General features: G+C 48.3%; 1 pseudogene; it reads right to left on the reverse strand.

Annotated features, from left to right (window-relative positions):
- Nucleotides 1-588: 588 nt before the first annotated feature.
- Nucleotides 589-720, reverse strand: LOC137533721 (U2 spliceosomal RNA; annotated as a pseudogene).
- Nucleotides 721-9,789: the final 9,069 nt, after the last annotated feature.

Below are 9,789 nucleotides of genomic sequence, written 5' to 3' on the forward strand. Positions count from 1 at the left end.
TCTTGGCTCCTGTTGCATGCAACAGGAGTCCCGGTCAGCAAGGCTATTAGCCCCGTGCACGGAAAAAGCGTGAGTGCCCTAAAGCACCCCCACAAAACGTGCACGAGTAGCCACGGGCCCCACAATACAGCAGGGCCCTTCCGGTTGTTCCCCGAAGGGAACCTTCCCCCTTTGCCATCGGCTCAGGGGGTGGCATCCTCCAACACCCGAGGGGTTGAAGGATCCTGGAGTCCTCCGAGGAGGACCCCTACTGTGCCCAGTGGTTACCCAAAGGGCCTGGCCATGTGGCATCCCACATGGTCCGGGTGGCTCCCCCGAGAGGGAGCCGGGTGGGAACCGAAGTCCCCGGTGCCAGCAAGCTGGCCCCGACCTTGCGGCCGGAGTGATAAAAATTCCGCACTCTTCCCTAGCCAAAAGGCCGGGGAGCTGCGTTAGTTGGCGATGCATATGGGCAGTACAGACCAAAGCACCCTACTTCCGCCTGAGATCTGCCACATCTCAGGTTTTTTCAGGTGCACCTGGAGCGCCACTTCCAGGGGCAGTACGCCTAAGCAAAGCCCTCAGCCATTCAGCCTCGACCATGGTATAGATCCATTCAATCAACTCCTGGGAATTACGACCAGGAAGGACACCCTGCCACAGTGCCATCCCTCCAGGTCCCCCCAAAAATTTCAAGAAAAGATACTACACTTAATCTTAGCCAAAAGGCCGAGAAGCGACTGTTTCAGACTGGTTGCTGCTCCTCAATGCATGGTAGAAATTGATTTGGCTCTATGAAGTAGGGCTTGAAACACCCAGAGGTACAGACTATCCAGCAAGCTCATGGTGAACCAGAACTCATTGGCGTGTCTAAGGGGCTACAATAGTTCTAAAAGCCCCCTTACTAAAATACTATGGAAAACAAAAGTTTGCTTTCTTAAAACAGAAAGAATTTGCGATAATTTAGGTTGGAGTGAGCTTGAGATGTCTCCCAGTGCATCACTGCTGAATATATGCAAATTAACCATTGTACCCTTAGAAGCTAAACACACCTCCAGATCTGCTGGAATGCAATGATGTGTCAGCTTGTTAATTTGTACAGAGCCATAATAATCCAACATGCTTGTAATTTCCATAAACCTATTATGACCATTGTAAAGTTCTGCATGAAGAACCCAATCCCTGTCAGCTGCTTGTGTGTAGCGGTTGGGTGCTTGTTAGCATTCCACACAACCAGGGCAGAGGCGTCCACCTCATTGAGTTAGTTTTGATGCATTATTTTTCTGCTGGTTAACTGGCTACAAATGATGCTGTTCAGCTGCATCTGATTGAAACCAGAAGGTGCCCAGTGGCCAGTAGATGGGAGGCTTCGACAAGCATGGCATAATATAGTATATTTATAAGGTCATTTAAAGGACAATTGAAGTGAGAGGGATATGGAAACTACCATGTTTATTTTCTTTTAAACAATACTAGTTGCCTGGCTGTCCTGCTGATTTATTTGGCTGAAATAGTGTCTGAATCACATACCTGAAACAAACATGTGCTTAATTAGGTGGGGGGTTCTTTTAGGTACTTAGAGGGGGGTAAGGGTTACAAACTAGGTGAGCGAGTTAGTTTCAGGCAGTTAGAGGGGGAGGTAAGGGTAAGACGTTAGGTCAGTTTTAGGCACTTATGGGGGATTTAGACATTAGGTGGGCAAGTTTCATTTTAGGCACTTGGGGGGGGGGGGGAGATATGTATTACAACATCAGCGTTTCCAGGGGGAGGGGCGTGAGGTCCCATACTCAAAAGTTTGCTTCAGGCAGCAGAAAGTCTAGACTGGGCCCTGACACTTGGGGTCAGAGATTACGAGCAAGCTAAGACCACCACAAGTTGAGCGTCTTGCTCTATACCACCTAACTATATGTCCGTAGAGCCATTGCAGCAATGTGCAGGCTATGTGTATGCTGGCATTATGTGCTGCAGTGCTGGTCAGGGAGTGACTCACACAGTTTTATCTCTTTAGCTCAGAAAGAGAGATGTAAAATGAGAGCAGCGATATCCTCTGATAAGATGAACTCTTTCTTCTATCTACAAAGCCACAATCTCGTCATGTGAGGACTTTCTGCCTCCGCTTCTCTGTAACAACACAATCGTTTATCTCGGCTCCGGCCCGGCATGGGGGCAGCATTAAAGGGGTACTCCGCTTTCAATTTAAAAGGAAAATAATGTTCTGGACCCAGAGTGTACAAGCGCTGCACAACACTTGTAGCTAAATGGCATTTCCAAATTAAATTTGCAGGTGTCTGTGAATTTGAGGCTGACATCTGACTGTTTTGTCAGAAACACAAGATAAGTAAAGTAAAATAACGTGCAGTTACTTCAACCCTTTGCCTTGTACACCGCCTGCGCTACCTACTACCTGCTTATCACTGGAAGATTTTTTGGGTATTGTAATGAATAGCGGAGATGCCACCGCACGAGCAAGCGGCATGGCGGCTATCTCGGCGTTCCAGCTGGCGGCTTCTGCCACGCGGCAACATGATGCTGGTTCGCCTAATCCTTGTAGTGCACACAGATGGAGAGCTACGCGCTCGCGCGCGCCCGCCAGGCGCCTGGACCTTTATGCTAGTAGAAGGGGATTCAGCTGATCAGGCTGATCAGCTGACTCCAGCTATGCTCCGGATTGGCTGAGTGACTGGGGCGGCGCTGTGGAGCGCTTTTGGTATATATAGGACTTGCCTGTCAGTTGCAAGTTGTCTGCTGTTGCGAACATTACGTGTGAGCGCTCAGACCCGAGTCAGATCCTACAGTGTGTTAGAACCAGCCGGAGCTGGGAGTTCACACTGAGTCAGATTCCGTTGATAGCTTTAAAGTACTATTTCTTTATTACTGTTTATGTATTAGACTAGTTCCAGGTGTTGAGACCAAGGACCTCACACCTAAGACTAGGAGATTGCTACATTGCTACTGTTTATCTATTAGACTAGTTCCCAGGTGTTGAGACCAAGGACCTCACACCTAAGACTAGGATTGATTTATATTACTGTTACCTGTTATGATCTTTGGCTTTCCTGACTACTCTCCTGCTCTCTGATTCGGTACTTCCGCCCATCTGATTATCTGTTGCCAACATTGCCTGTACCTGGATACCGAATCAGTCTTCCGCCTCTGTACTTTATCTGTTCGTGTGTTGCGTATCAGGCTTGTCTGACCTTTCTGGCTGTCACCTAGCCTTGGGTGATCAGCCTCACTGTACTATCTGTGACACTTGCTCTTCAGGTGTTTACTGGCTGCAAGCTCAGGCCTATGGTCACCTGCTCCTCAGGAGACCATCTTGCAGCACAGTCAGTGGGTCTATACCTCTCTAAGGTCCACTGGCTGCATTACAGTCGGATTCCCTGCTCCTCAGGGAATCACTACCTGCAGACCAATCATTGTCATATTTCTCCAGTCAGTGATCCCTGCTCCTCAGGTATCCACTGGCTGCAGTACAGTCTGATTTCCTGCTCCTCAGGAAATCCTCGGCTGCAGGTCTATCAGAATCACTCATTCCATTACATATCATCCTTGCAGTCCAGCCGGTGATCCCTGCTCCTCAGGAAATCATCTGGCTGCAGTGCAGTCTGATTCCCTGCTCCTCAGGGAATCCTTGGCTGCAGTAGTATCTGTATCCCCCGCTTCTCGGGAGATAACTTCTCTGTTTACTGTTGCACCAAACACAATACCACATTAAGTGTCCTGTGTCTAGCTATACCAGTATTATTGGTGATTCTGCAGATCACCACATAATCAGGTATAGCATCTGCATTATTGGTGATACTGCAGATCACCAATAATCAGAAAAATCTGTGTTGCTGACACCAATCGTTACAGGTATATTTTAGATGCAACAACTGCAATGTTTAAAGGGGCACTATGGCGAAAAATTGTAAAATTTAAAATATATGCAATAATAGACAAATAAGAAGTATATTTTTTCCAAGTTAAATGAGCCATACATTAATTTTCTCCTATGTTGCTGTCACAGTAGGCAGTAGAAATCTGACAGAAGTGACAGGTTTTGGACTAGTCCATCTCTTCATAGGGGATTCTCAGCAAGGCTTTTATTCTTTATAAAAAATATTCCCTTAACCTCCTTGGCGGTATGAAAAATACCGCCAGGAGGGAGCGCAGCAGTTTTTTTTAAAAAAATTTTTTTTAATCATGTAGCGAGCCGAGGGCTCGCTACATGATAGCCGCTGCTGAGCGGCATCCCCCCGCCCGCTTCGATCAGGAAATCCCGTTCATAGAACGGGATTTCCTGGAGGGCTTCCCCCGTCGCCATGGCGACGGGGCGGGATGACGTCACCGACGTCACTGACGTCGGGACGTCATTGGGAGTCCCGGGCCACCCCTCGGCGCTGCCTGGCACTGATTGGCCAGGCAGCGCTGGGGTCTGGGGGGGGGGGGCCGCGCCGCAGCAGATAGCGGCGATCGGGCAGGGGCCGGCGGCGATCAGAGTGCTGGCGCAGCTAGCAAAGTGCTAGCTGCGTCCAGCAAAAAAAAAATTATGAAAATCGGCCCAGCAGGGCCTGAGCGGCACCCTCCGGCGGCTTACCCCGTGTCACACACGGGGTTACCGCCAGGGAGGTTAAAAGGATTTAAACAATGATGCTGGCCAGCTTCCCCGCTCGCTACACAGTTTTTTGGCAGTTAGACAGATTAACTGCCATTCACTAAGTGCTTTTGAAAATAAATAAATCCCTGAGAATCCCCTTTGAAGAGATGGACAAGTCCAAAACCTGTCGCTTCTGTCAGATTTCTACTACCTACTGTAAGTGACAGCAACATAGGAGAAAAGTAATTTATGGCTCATTTTACTTGGGAAAAACGTACTTCTCATTTGTTTATGTTTGCACATATTTAAAATTTTTCACCATAGTGCCTCTTTAAACCTTTCTGCCTGTCCAGTCATTTATGTTTAAGCAACTCATCTTTCACATGCTTGACTTCCCTTACTGGGGCATAGGCAAACGCAGGGGGGGGGGGGGATTACAGCTGCCCAGAATCCCCCCTCAGACCAGAGCCAGTGCAGTGTCTGTGGATAGGCACAAGATGAGACACCAGAATATCTGCAGGCATCCTGCAGCTCACAGCACTGACCCCTTTCTTTCCCTGCTACAGCTGACTTGACTATGTTGATGTAGCAACCAGGGGCGTAGCAATAGGGGGTGCAGAGGTAGCGACCGCATCAGGGCCATTGGGCCAGAGGGGCCCCGAAGGGCCCTCCCTCAACTACAGTATTAGCTCTCTATTGGTCCTGTGCTCATAATTATCACTTTTATAGCTACTGTGAATAGTGGTAATCATTAACAAACTGTTCCCCATCCCCTTCTTGCACCTCTGACACTGTAGTTGCCATTGGCAGGTTTTGGTGCACTGTATCAATTGTTATGTATAGAGTGCTTGGGTGTCCCCATGGTAAAACTTGCATCGAGGCCTACAGCTCCTTAGCTACGCCGCTGGTAGCAGCAGCATGTGTATAGAGCATGAAGCATCTCTGGGGAACTTAACAGAGTCAGGTATGAGCACAGCCCTGTGCCCTGCTGTGTGAATGCTTTGCTTTCCCCTTCATTATCAATGTTGACTGTCTTCATTATTATCTGTATCCAAACTGCTCCTGATCGATCCCATTGTTGGTTGGATGGGAAATTGCATTATGTGTACCCAGCATGATGCCCTACCATATTATTATACTGTATTGTGCGTGGCTGAGGGAGACCTTTCAGGAATCCCCCCCTTGAAAATCCTGGGTTTGCCCCTGTGGGCAGTGATTTTCTTCTCTAGTTTCCAAACCTTACCTCACTACCTGAAGTTCTGGGCCCAAAGCAGGTGATTTTTCACCCTCTGATGAAAAAAGTAATGGTATTTTTTCTATCTCGAGATAGATTGGCTTGGTAGCTAAACAAGTGGTAGCCTTTATTATTATTTAGTATTTATATAACTCCCACATCATCTGCAGCGCTGTGTCACTAACTGTCCCTTAGAGGGGCTCCCAATCCAATCACTGCCATTGTCATAAGTCCATCATAGTCTGTAGGGGCTGGATAGTGTACTGGTTAAGAATCAGAATCAGAATCAGCTTTGTTCGCCAAGTATGCCAGAGACATACCCGGAATTGTTTTTGGAGCACATGGCATGGCGTTTATACTTACATACAAAAGACCTACATACATACGGCGTAGGTGGGCTACATAAACATGACATAGTAAGAGGAGTTCAGTCAATCAAGTTCAGAAAAAAAAAAAAAAGCATGAAGGAACACAAGCTGTCAGTTCAGTTGTTCAGTTGGAGTACTGCTTGGGGGAAGAAGGTGCTCCAGCGTCTGGTGGGGACAGCCCTGTAGCGGCGGCCCAGTGGAAGGAGATTGAAGAACCGACTACCCGGGTGGGAGGGGTCGGTCGAGATCTTGGTGGCCCGCGTCCTCATTCTGGCCATGTGGAGGAGATCGAGGGTTGGCAGTGGCTGATGATCTATTCTGCGGTGCTGATTACTCTGTGGAGTTTATACTTCTCACTAGCAGAAGCCGCTGCGTACCAGACGATGAGGGATGAGCAGAGGATGGACTCCACAGTGGCAGTGTAAAAGCTCCTGAGCAACTAGCGTGGGGTGCCAAATTTTTTCAGTTGGCGCAAGAAGAATAACCTCTGCTGTGCCTTTTTCTGGGTTATGGTGGTGTTCTGCCCCCATTTTAGGTCCTTAGTGATAGTAGTGCCGAGGAACCGAACACTGGGGACCCTGGAGACTTCGTTATCTCTTATGAGGATTGGGTGGAGAGTGGGTGGGCGTCTCCTATAGTCCACAACTAGTTCCACTGTCTTTGCTGCATTGAGGACTAAATTGTTATCTTTGCACCAGTTGCAGATCCTGTCTATCTCGCTGCGGTAGGCATCCTCCTTGTTGCCACTGATGAAGAGCACCCTGACATGGGAGACCAGGGTTCGAATCTTGGCTAGGGTCAGTAAGGATTCAAGGTAGGACTCCCTAAGGCCCCGTTCACACTGCACGCGTTTCCAGCTGCGTTTTGGAAACGCGTGCAGGAGGCAGACACACACGACATCAGACAGTGCATAGAGTGCACTGTCTGATGTTCACACTGCATGCGTTCCGGACCTGTGCGGTCCGGGAACGCATGCTACACGCATTTTTTGTAAAAACACGTGGCTGTCCCAATCGCTTTTCAGTGATGGGATCAGCCACGCAACGCACACAAACGCGGATGGCGTGCGTTTGTACGCGTTGCGTTCCGCACGCATGGCCATCCGCGTTTGTGATGTGAAAGGGGCCTAACACTGCAGGGTGGCCTCTTGAGCTCTTTGAGTCCAACAGGAGAAAAGCGCTATACAAATGTTCGCATAAAGTAGTTAAAAGGAAATAAATATGGCAGCCTTCATATACTTCTTGGATATAAAGATAAAAAGAGTGGCACTCACTGACGAGAGGGATAGGGTGCCCAAGCCTCAAAGGTTCCCCCGCACTATGGGATCCAGCTGCAGCAAACAAGAAGGTAGATGGAGGCTGGCACTTCCAAAAATAAGCTCTTTTATTGAAAGATTAAAAGCATGTGGCTATACGGCGACAGCCCGCTGTTTCAAGACTCAGCCCTTCTTCAAGCCGAAGTATCCACAATCAATTCAAAATTCGTGCAGCCAATCATCTCCATCGTAGTTAGCACACACCTCCTCCCTCATGGACCTTGAGGGAGGAGGTGTGTGCTAACTACGATCGCTGCAGCACTGGTAGGAGATATTGGATACAGCTATGTTTATTTACATGTTGCTATGCAACAGATTTCGGGCCGCCCCCTGTGCGAGAGATGACGGCGAGTGGCCGCCTTACTTAACTTTACTGTTACGTAGCTGTTTGCTGCGCATTGCCCGCCCACTGGGGAGTGCTTTGGGGAGCTTCAGCTGCATGTCACGCGTTCGCTATGTACGCGACGTGTGACGCTTATACACTTACGAGAGGAGCCTGTTTATTGACATGTTGCTTAGCAACAGATTACGTGCCGCCCCCAGTGTGAGGGATGGCGACGTATGGCCGCCTCACCCAAATTCAGTGTGACGTAGCAGCTGGCTGCGCATTGCCCGCCCGGTGGGGAGGACTTTGGGGAGCTTCAGCAGCATGACACACGCCTGCCCTGTACGCGACGTGTGACGCATGTACGCTTATGGGAGGGGCCCGAACTGTTGACATTTGTTCTGTTGTTCCTATTGGCCTCCTCTGATTGCTGCAGTGAATATCGATTAGGGAGGTGTGTTTATGCTGCGTTTTCGCCGCTCTACCCCCCATTATGTGTGATGCTGCTGATTTGCATGTTAGACCATCAGTTTTCTCTCAGGTCCGCCAGGACACCGGTGGAGATGATTGGCTGCACGAATTTTGAATTGATTGGTTGCCAGGTGGGTGTTATACTATATAAGTGTGATGTATGATGTTTTAACTTGTGGATACTTCGGCTTGAAGAAGGGCTGAGTCTTGAAACAGTGGGCTGTCGCCGTATAGCCACATGCTTTTAATCTTTCAATAAAAGAGCTTATTTTTGGAAGTGCCAGCCTCCATCTACCTTCTTGTATACTTCTTGGATAGATAGTTTAGGGCAGAGGTGTGGAACTCCAGGCCTGGAGGGTCAGATCCATGCCAGTGTTTAGGATGGGGTGAGAAAGAGAGGAATGTGTTCTACCTGATGGACCTCGCCTTTCCTGATTCAGACCCATCCATTCATTTGAGTTGTTTCAAAAATGTGTGAGTACCTCGGCCCTCGAAAGACCGGTTTGACATCCCTGCTCTAGGGCCAATTTAGGGGGTAGCCAATTAACTTATCTGTATGTTTTTGCAATGTGGAGGAAACCAGAGCTACTTCCAGTGACATCACCTGTCAGCAGTAACATTTTACCATGTGATAAATGTCTGAATGTAAATCAGGGAGAGGAAAGATTTTACAATGGGCAAACACTGACTAAGCCATTTATACATAATTATTGTAAAACTTAAGCACTTTTTTATTACATTATTTTCACTGGTGTTCCTCTTTAAAGGTTATTATGCTGTTCTGTATCTTTTAGAGCAGAGAGGACATTCTGAGTTCAGGTCACTTTAATGCGGAAATCCCAGAAGGCTGTTTTTGGTGTTGCGGTGTGATCATCCGATCGCACCGCAAACACAGGCTAGCAGTGTGAAACCGGCCTAAAAGTTGTATTCCCCGTACAAGAGGGAAAAACACACTTTGGCTATCATTCATAAAGGAGCTGTCGGTAAGGAGAATCAATGCGGGAAAACACGGCTGCCGGTGTTTTAGACTTCTGGCTGCTGATTCATAAAAAAGTATCCATGTACGGTAGCAGTGCGGAGATTCCCGAACTAGGCTGGCGGTAGGCAGGCGGAAGCTTGCGGAGACACGGAAGCTGCCGAGTTGATACATTTCTCCGTGTTCCGCTCTGCTGCAGCTGCCTGGGAGGTCTGTGTGTCTCCATTCATTTACATTGTTATTGCCACATCAGAGGGAGCGGTACTTCCCGACCTCACACCGCTTGCGGTGATCTTTATGAATTAACATTTTGCTACATTTGTTCCGATAATCACCGCACAAGGCAATGATTTATCACTCTGCTCGGTAGTGTAATTTTTTCATGCGGAAAGAGCCTTTATGAATGCTGACTTTGCTAAGTGGTCGGTAAAGTCAGCTGTTTTAAGCATTTCCGCATGCGGAAATGCTTTATGAATGATAGCCTTTGTGCTAAAAAACAGAAAACACAAGTTAGAACAAGCTCGTGGCAAGGCTCCTCT

Source organism: Hyperolius riggenbachi, chromosome 9 (genome assembly GCF_040937935.1).
Source record: "Hyperolius riggenbachi isolate aHypRig1 chromosome 9, aHypRig1.pri, whole genome shotgun sequence".
Taxonomy (NCBI): domain Eukaryota; kingdom Metazoa; phylum Chordata; class Amphibia; order Anura; family Hyperoliidae; genus Hyperolius; species Hyperolius riggenbachi.